Here is an 8,536-nt window from a genome sequence, read left to right as displayed (position 1 = left end):
ATCAGTGTGGTTTTCATAGTGGGGGGCCGCCAGGAGCGGAGAAAGAAAAGATAATTGAAAATACAATTCAATTCATATCATTATTGTGGATAAAATAAAATATGAATTCAAAATGAGGCCTTTGCCATGACCATCTTTTCATCAAAGCGCCACCTGCCTGTGCTTCTCAAAAGCAAATAGATGTTTGATTGAATACTTTATTAGTCCGAAATGTAAACAGCACAGGGTACAGTCAGACATTTGGGCTAAAAGGATAACACAAAAAAGTGCTGGGGACTTGTTTCCAACGTGGTCCTATGTATTCAATTCATCAACATAGCATAAAAGTAACAAAAAAAAATACAATATCATCAACTAATATAAAACACTATATGTACAATCCCAGTCTACTCCTCACCTGCCACCAATTCAACATGCTCAAGCAGATGCAAACTAAGCTTAAAATAATATATATTTTTTTTTAAAGAAACATATTGTCACGGTCCGCTCCTCGGGCCGTGGACTTTGACTATTTCTCAGTCCTTGGACCTTTGCTGCCCTTATAAGGTCGTAGACTTATTAGGACTGTTATGTGGTGTCATTCCATCTGAATGTTCTGTTATTCTGAAGTAATGTTGCAGTCCTTGTTTCCGTGTTAGGTTTTGCTTTACAATCTTGTACCTTATTTTGTAGTATCGTTCCCTTGTTTTCTGTCTGCTTTGTTACTGTTACCTGTCTTGTCTCTCCTACCTTGGGATTAGTCTTGTTCTCTTCCTGTGCCCTCTTAGGGCTCTATTCAGAGCCAGATTTGAACAAACCACTAATTAGGGATTTCGGACTAGGCAAGAGGCGTTTCCCCGCAAAATTCGGTATTCTATGGCACCCCCGTGACCCGCCAAACACCTGAGCTACCCGTTACATTATGCATAGGTGTGGTTTGGGCGTTACAATGATAAAACCAATCACCGTGCCAGAAGCCATTGCCTTTAAGAGAAGACTGCGCTAGCCGTCATCCCGATCCAATATATGCTCTAGCCTATCTACCTGTCTGCACTGTTGCCTGGTCTGATTATTATAAGCCACATTGGGCTTGTTTTCCTTCTTTTTTTTTAATCCAAATACATTTTTATATTAATTTGTAGCCTATTGTGTTCACAATAAGCTTGTCATATTAGTCAGATCCGGAATAGTATATGAAAGCCATTTAAAATATGTATACTATTGGTACACACTGGCTGCTCCCAAATAATTAATTACATCATGTTGCGACAACGCTCCTACGTGGTACACAGACAAACAGTAGCACATGGGTATAATAAATTGGACAGTTTTAGGAAAGGTCTATACTATAGCCTATGTACTCACGTTGGCTGTTATCGTTCTATTTCCACCGTTCTAATGGATTCCAGGGGTGTGTAAACATCTCTGAAGTTGCTCCATAGTTTCCTCTGAAGTGACGCAGTTTTAAAGTTAACTTACATCCATATTGTCCCCGTTATCTTTCATCATCCACCTTTGTTCAGTAATCCCGAACAGAGCTAAACTTTAAGTTTACATCAATCAAAGCCTCTCAAACCCAGACACATTGCTGCGATGCGTATGTGCGTCGCATGTAACTTGCTTGGAGCTTAATGCAGTGGTTCTCAACCTGTGGGTCGAGACCACAATGGAGCACCCAACGCCTGGCGAGCTTGTAGATCTGCTATTTTCACAATATTTATCTGTGGAACCGAGTCAAACAAAATGGGGGGGTCCCCAGTTCAAATATGGTTATTTTGGGGGGTCATGAACGTAGCGTTTACGCGGGGAATATAATAATAATATAGGCTAATATATATAATATAGGCTATAATATAATATTGACCCGCACGTCCCGCAGCAGGGGTTTAATGAGACAGCAGCCAAAATGAAAATCACACTATGATCCGATCACCTTATAAAAAATGTAAGTGCTTAAGATTTTAGCCCAAACCCAACGGGACCCGACCCGGCCCGTCGGCACCGGCTGAGCCGGGTCTAAGTTTTTTTTACATCCAAATAAATTCACATATTAATTAATTTGTAGCGTAGGCTATTGTGTTCACAATAAGCAACTTGTCATATTAGTCAGATCCCCAAGAGTATATGAAAGCCATTTAAAATAGTTAGGAGTGTAAAACCCTACTCACTTTCAAAACTGCCCTAAAGATACACCTTCAGGAGGCTGCAATTCGAAAATGGCCCCTGTCTAAGTCTTAACCTACCCCTCCATACCCCCCCCCCCCCTCTTTCATTTTCCTCTTTTGTATATATATATATATTTTTTTTTCTCTCGTCATACCAGTAACCTGAAAGCTGATTGTATGACATTCTGTATAGTAGTGTGTATATCTGCCTGCCTCTTATATTTCATCATGATTTGTGTGCATGGGGTCCTCATCTTAAACAAGCGTAATGCTTAATGAGGGTTTCCAGTTTAGTAGACCTTGTATTGTGAATTTGTACTTCCATGTACTGTTATGTACTGTCATGTACTATTCTCATGTCTTTCTAAATAAACTACATCAATCAATCAATCAATATATTCCTACACAGCTGATGCCAAATAATTAATCAACAGGGCAGCGCAACGCTAAAGTAGCCTAGGTCAAATCAATCACTGTCTTGTCATGACGCAGCAGTAGAGAGCTCCCTTTAAACTTTAAACCATAACATGACATAAATAATGGATCTTCAGAACTTTCTTCATGTCTTTTTCACCTCAAAGAAATTGTTGGATTATTTCTTCAAATGAAAGCACAGGCAGCGGCCAGAAGGTAACATTGGGTGTGATTTCTCCATTGCAAAAATGATTACGGTTATTCTATGAAACATATATTTCATAGAATAACCATACTCATTTTTAAAATGGTTATGGGGAAGTGTATATATTTATATAGCCCTATTTGCTCCAAGCTGTTTTTTAAATAAAATATAGACTGTTAGGGTAGAATGACTCCTGTTCTTAACGAATTACCAAGATTTAATGAGAAATAAGGCTTCTTTAGAAAAATGACTGACGGGCTGACTGGGTCTAATTTGTCAATTATTAGTCGAGCCAGGCTGAAATATTTAGGGGATATGAAAGCTCTAGTTAGTAGTTTGAAGTGCTCATGTGGCCTTAGAGTTGCTTCTTTTTGTTTTCATAGACCTGCGGACTGCGTTGCTTATTTCTCTCCAAGGCTGGCAACACGGCTCATGGTCCAACGCACAAAGCCATTGTAGTGTCTGTGTGCACTTGACGGGTGATTTTATAAACCAGCGGGTGCTTCTAGAATCCACTATCCCCCGTCCCCAAGCCGTACCCATGTGTGTCTGTAGAATTGCAATGTGGGGGATATAGCAACAACACGCCCACAGGCACACCTCCACGCGCAAATAACGGCGTCGGCATAATGGTGACGGGTAGAGCAGGTGCTAGAATAACCTATTGGGGCGGCGCAGGTCCATTATCCCGATTTAACGGGGAATTTTTGGCCTGTGAATAGAGCCCTTAGTCCCTCAGCCTATCCCAGTGTTGATTGTCTGTTGAGTTCACCTGTGTCTTATTATTTCCCTGTCTATTTAACCTCTGTGTTTGTTTGCACAATGTTTTTTCTTGCTCATTGTATTATGCGTGTTACAAATGAAAGCATGGCTACAAAGGTGGTCAAAAGAGTTAACCAGAGAACCAAATTTATGGGCAGAGTTTCCTCTTTTGTCAACCCTCAGGCCCTCAGGACCCTCTCTGGGGCCCTGATTCAACCACTTTTTGACTATGCTTGCACCTCCTGGTACTCCAACACCTCAGTGTCACTGAAGAAGACTAAGCTTCAAACCTCCCAAAACAAACTGATTCGGCTACTCCTCGGATTGGGGCCCATGACCCACCTTTCTCCCACCCATTTTGCCAGCCTAGGCTGGCTCAGGGTGGAAGACAGGGTTAAACAACTAAAAATGGGACTGGCCTTCAAAATTGTAAATGCTAATTTGCCCGATATGCCCCCTATTCCCGCATATCTGAGTAAATACCTCCAAAAGGTTAGCGACACCCACAGTCACAATACCAGAGGGAGCGTTAATAACAATTTGGTACCACCCACCCATAAAACAAACATGGGCAAATTCTCCTTCTACAGCACTGCCACCCAGGATTGGAATAGTCTAACTCCATCCCTCAAAAAATGCAGTTCGCTGGGCTCATTTAAAAGAGCCTTAAAAAATCACCTTTCAGGTGGCCAAAGGAGGAGGTAGTACCATTTTCCCGTTAGACAGCAGACCCCCCCCCCTGTTCTTGTACATATCTTTTTCCCCCTCTTTAAATTTTTTTTTTTGTACATAGTGATATTCTTTTTTGCTGTTTTTTTTTGTAATGATATTCGAACTGTGGTGCCACTATATATGTATATGAATTGAATACCAAGGCCCTCATTGGAAACAAGTCCGCAAGGACTTTTATGAACGGACCTGTTAGACAAAGTATTTTAAATGTAACTGTGCTGTTTTACATTTTTTGCCTAATAAAATATTCAATCAATCAATCAATGTAGTATGTTCCTGAGTGGAGTTCCTTGTTTGTGTTCCTCCCCTGTGAATTGACCTGTTCAGCCTCTGTCTCTCCTGCATTTGGGTCCTACAATCTGCCCTGACTCAGACCGTGACACATATCAGATGAGCAGACTAGAGAGAGCAGCTCTCTATGAAATTGCGTTCATAAAAATAAGGACATGTTATGAAGATTTTAAAAATATATTTGCCAGTGTTATTTGTTTTAAAACATTTAGTAATGGGGCAGGCGGGGCACAGCCAAAGGTTCTTGGATGAGAGTTGAGAGAAGCAATGTCACAATATTCCATCACGTTTAAAATACAACGTATAGTGCTCACCAAAGTCAATCATGTAATTCATATGTTCAAATAATGGCGTAGTGCAGTAGGCTACTTCTCAAGCATTTTCAGGTCAAGGACTCCCAAATTGATCTGTATTCAGCCTCGATCGGACCCCAATTTGAATAGATTAGGATCCCCCATAAGAGAAGATTTGTCAAGATTTGTCAACGTAAAAAAAGAAAAAAGCAGATCTACAAGTTCAAAATGTGTCACGAGGAGATGCGTTGTGAACCTATTGTAAGAGGGACCACTTTTTACAGCTGTGTTGTAGACACTAAATGAAGCTGCTTCTGCCAATCCTCTACAATGTAGATGATTGGCAGAAGAAGCTTCATTTAGGTTGACCCAAATGTTTTTCTACAGTTTTGTACTTTTGTCATTTTCTGTTCTCAGGAATTAGTGACTCTGGCTTTAACTCTATCATATACTTGCACATGGACAGCTAGGATGTACACTAAGGAACCGTGGTCCGTGACAGATAACTGTTAAGTTTTACTGATAGAGACTTAATATTCACTATTATATTCATTGCTGATAGACTGTTGATGGACTTTACATCTATTCATTCATATAGTACCTTTGCATATGCATTCATACTATATACATACTATATATACTTTCCTGTGCTTTTTTTTGCAAACTGCTAATAAAGTATTCAATAAAAAAATCTCATACTTGGCAACTGACACTTCCCAGGATTGTCCACTAGATGGTGCACTATGCCTAGTTCTGCATGTAGTGGCAGACTGTTGGCTAGTCTAATGCATTTAGGCATTTATTTACAATCCAAATTCAACTTAAAATGTTTTGTTCTCATAAAGAAAGTGCAATGTTCTTGTGGACAATAATGTCTGCTAAATAGCCTACTAGCCTATATTACATATTATATTATGTTTATAATGATGGTAATTCCATCAAAAAAATACTCTTGTTACTGTTATCGTTACTGTTGAGCTGCATAACGTATACAATATCATACAATAATCACTTGGGTCTACACAGCAACTCAGTATGTTATAGTTCAATCAGTAGTTCACTAAAACAGTACCTGGGCCTGAACAGCAACTCGGAAAGTTATATAGGGGTGCATCAACAAAAAATGCATCAATTTGTTGCGTCCTACTTTATTTGAACTTTTTTAAGCGCTATCTTGAAACCTCCCAAACAACTTTTGTCACATACTTTTGAGCTAGGTTGTGACAGGGTATGGCTACGTGTCCACTGTTGGCTGTGGGTTTGAGGCCATTATCATTTGCCACAACAATTCTCGTGTGCCATTACTGGTAATGTTTCCATCCCACCTGTTGGTGGTGCACATGAGTGACATCCTCTCCCACTCGCACAGGATTACAGACAAAGTCAATGGAGATTTTAAGCATGTTAAAATGTCCAAAACCCTAAGGAACTTCACTCAGTAGTACTGTAGACCAGTGGTTCTCAACCTGTGGGTTGGTCCCCACCCAGATGACAGTAAAATGACAATTTAATTAAAAAGAAGAAAGAAAAGAAAAAGGACCATTACTGGATCAAAAGTAATCAACAAAATATACTATAAAAACTGGCCAAACATTGGCCAAATTGTTAAATAATATAAGAAAGAGGCAAATATTGTGAAAATAGCCGATCTACAAGCTTGTAGATTCTACAAGCTTGTAGATCGGCTATTTTCACAATATTTATCTGTGGAACAGAGTCAAACTAAATGTAACGCCTCAACTCCTACGTCACAAGTGCTTGTCAGGGTGGGGGGTCCCCAGTTCAAATATGATTATTTTGGGGGGTCCCCAGTTCAAATATGATTATTTTGGGTGGTTGTGGCCTAAAAAGGTTACCACCACTACCTAGACCACCCTAGTATACCAGTGTTAAGGAGGCACACAGCTGAACTGCCCCCAGATTCTGTGAGGGGAGCATTGTATACGCACCAGAAGGATACGCTGCTTTCCCAACAACAAGCCCTGCATCAATGGGACCATTAAGGCCCCGTTGAACAGGAAGAAGAGGGTTTTCAAGGCAGGGGACACTGAGGGGGGCCATGGCTGGAGTTAAAAGGAGTTAAAAAAAGGCTCTCTGACCTTTCAATGATTGTAACATTCATGGAATGTCACAAGGACAGTCAGGAGGGTAGGCTACAGGCCAATAAACTGGACTGGACTGACAACACTGAGGCCCTCTACACAGGAATGGGCAGAGCAAGCTGTTCCTCCCGAGGACACCCTGTAAATTGGGATGGATTTTGATTGGCTATCATTGTTTCTATTGTTCATCAAATTGCTCTGAAAGTGATCCCTTACGATATCGTTGGCCACTATTGTTGTATAGTTGTGGTGTGGATCCTGCCATCCACTTTAGCTAGAACACTTTTTAAAATGACATATTTATAATTTAGTTAATTCATCGTTTTCGGTGTGGACAACCCTTTACTGCTGTTGATTGATTGAAATTATGTTATTGGGAATAACCCCTTGAGAAGTAACATCTCGTTTTAAAGGGGGTCCACAGGTTACAAAATGCATACATTTTTCATACATTTAGACACAAAATGTCACAGACAGTTCAAACAACATCAACAAAACAAGGAAAGAAAAACAAACAAAACACTTACAACTGCAACAACAGCAACACACAGACCACTTAAATGGATCATTGGTTAATAGATATGTTGTAATGATGATTTAGTCAAAGTATGAACAGGTAATCTCAAGGTGAGATTGACCGAATATGAACAGGTAGATTGTTCCAGTCAGAGGGAGCTTTTTTTTTCTTTCTAAATGATTTTTTGCCAACTGAGTTAGATAAATGTGGATCTTCAAAAATAATCTGTGCACAATGTCTCAGTTGATGTTTAGAGGTGGAAGGTTCCAACTGTTTTAGATACTGTGGATCGTTAAAAACGTCGTTAAAAACGATCGTTTGAAAACTAGAAAAAGTGCTCCTGACCAGTCCTCCGCCAGGTCAGGTAGGTTATTGTGGCCTCCTGGTGGCACTATAATAGGCCAGTGTGAAAAGGGTGCCATTTCTTCTTAGGCCTTTCACGGCAATCGGACACTGCATTCATGATTTGAGGCATTTTGTTCCAATAATGTGTTTTGCTAAATTAGACCTGTTGATAGCGCTATAACAGACCAATGTGAAAAGGGGGGCATTTCTTCCTCAGCCTAGTGGGAATGTGCGAGCAAAATGTCACGGAAATTGCACGCTGCGTTCATGATTTGAGGCATTTTGTTCAAAACAGACATATCCTGCAAACTTTGGAAGCCAATGTTAACCAATTAGGATGGAATATGAAATATCGGACACATCCGTCTTGATCACATGACTATATAGATACTGTGTACCGATTTGCGTGAGGTTTGGACAAAATATGTAGGTCTTGTCTTGTCTTGTCCTGTCCTGTCCTGTCCTGTCCTGTCTTGTCTTGTCTTGTCTTGTCTTGTCTTGTCTTGTCTTGTCTTGTCTTGTCTTGTCTTGTCTTGTCTTGTCTTGTCTTGCCTTGCCTTGTCTTGTCTTGTCTTGTCTTGTCTTGTCTTGTCTTGTCTAATATTATAACTAACACTCCATTGTCGTCCTTCAGAGCACCATACTCAACGTACTGTATGTATGTAAGTTACATACAGTACGTAATCATCTCAAACCATGACAGACACAACCTGTAGGTCATGTGTCACTCA

This window comes from Gymnoscopelus braueri (genome assembly GCF_963280865.1).
Source record: "Gymnoscopelus braueri genome assembly, chromosome: 4".
Classification (NCBI taxonomy): Eukaryota; Metazoa; Chordata; class Actinopteri; order Myctophiformes; family Myctophidae; genus Gymnoscopelus; species Gymnoscopelus braueri.
Note: the sequence above shows the minus strand (reverse complement) of the source record.